The 1368-nt window shown below is 51.2% G+C and overlaps 3 non-coding genes across 3 annotated transcripts; all 3 read right to left on the bottom strand.

The window, feature by feature from the left end:
- Positions 1–296: 296 nt before the first annotated feature.
- LOC123178210 (5S ribosomal RNA) lies at positions 297–415 on the bottom strand. Its single transcript, XR_006489403.1, has one exon. It is a non-coding gene; the product is annotated as a 5S ribosomal RNA (ribosomal RNA).
- Positions 416–716: 301 nt separating this feature from the next.
- On the bottom strand, positions 717–835 carry LOC123178211 (5S ribosomal RNA). Its single transcript, XR_006489404.1, has one exon. It is a non-coding gene; the product is annotated as a 5S ribosomal RNA (ribosomal RNA).
- Positions 836–1135: 300 nt separating this feature from the next.
- Positions 1136–1254, bottom strand: LOC123178209 (5S ribosomal RNA). The gene has a single exon (XR_006489402.1). It is a non-coding gene; the product is annotated as a 5S ribosomal RNA (ribosomal RNA).
- Positions 1255–1368: the final 114 nt, after the last annotated feature.

Here is a 1368-nt window from a genome sequence, read left to right as displayed (position 1 = left end):
GTTACCCCCGTCTTCGTCCCTTATGCTTGCCCCTCCCAGCTCCACTACACACACGATTGCACATTCCTTTGGCCGCTCCCGCTCAACTACGGAGACGAGTTTTACCACGGTTCAACTGCACCAGTGCCTATTTACCATGGTTTCGACCCCTTTCAGAACACGCTTGCCGCCGCTAGACGCGTGAATAATGAGCAGCGAGCTAAAACTTACCGTAAACGTGCAAAATAATAAAACGTGCTAAACATACGTCGCGCTCGTGTGTTTTGTTTTCCACGCGGTGCAAAAAAATTAAAAAGGGAATGCAACACGAGGACTTCCCAGGAGGTCACCCATCCTAGTACTACTCTCGCCCAAGCACGCTTAACTTCGGAGTTCTGATGGGATCCGGTGCTTTAGTGCTGGTATGATCGCTTCCGACGTGTTACCCCCGTCTTCGTCCCTTATGCTTGCCCCTCCCAGCTCCACTACACACACGATTGCACATTCCTTTGGCCGCTCCCGCTCAACTACGGAGACGAGTTTTACCACGGTTCAACTGCACCAGTGCCTATTTACCATGGTTTCGACCCCTTTCAGAACACGCTTGCCGCCGCTAGACGCGTGAATAATGAGCAGCGAGCTAAAACTTACCGTAAACGTGCAAAATAATAAAACGTGCTAAACATACGTCGCGCTCGTGCATTTTGTTTTGCACGCGGTGCAAAAAAATTAAAAAGGGAATGCAACACGAGGACTTCCCAGGAGGTCACCCATCCTAGTACTACTCTCGCCCAAGCACGCTTAACTTCGGAGTTCTGATGGGATCCGGTGCTTTAGTGCTGGTATGATGGCATCCGACGTGTTACCCCGTCTTCGTCCCTTATGCTTGCCCCTCCCAGCTCCACTACACACACGATTGCACATTCCTTTGGCCACTCCCGCTCAACTACGGAGACGAGTTTTACCACGGTTCAACTGCACCAGTGCCTATTTACCATGGTTTCGACCCCTTTCAGAACACGCTTGCCGCCGCTAGACGCGTGAATAATGAGCAGCGAGCTAAAACTTACCGTAAACGTGCAAAATAATAAAACGTGCTAAACATACGTCGCGCTCGTGCGTTTTGTTTTGCACGCGGTGCAAAAAAATTAAAAAGGGAATGCAACACGAGGACTTCCCAGGAGGTCACCCATCCTAGTACTACTCTCGCCCAAGCACGCTTAACTTCGGAGTTCTGATGGGATCCGGTGCTTTAGTGCTGGTATGATCGCATCCGACGTGTTACCCCCGTCTTCGTCCCTTATGCTTGCCCCTCCCAGCTCCACTACACACACGATTGCACATTCCTTTGGCCGCTCCCGCTCAACTACGGAGACGAGTTTTACCACG

Source organism: Triticum aestivum, unplaced genomic scaffold, assembly GCF_018294505.1.
Source record: "Triticum aestivum cultivar Chinese Spring unplaced genomic scaffold, IWGSC CS RefSeq v2.1 scaffold65711, whole genome shotgun sequence".
NCBI classification, from domain to species: domain Eukaryota; kingdom Viridiplantae; phylum Streptophyta; class Magnoliopsida; order Poales; family Poaceae; genus Triticum; species Triticum aestivum.
Note: the sequence above shows the minus strand (reverse complement) of the source record. Positions and strands in the feature narration are given on the sequence as shown.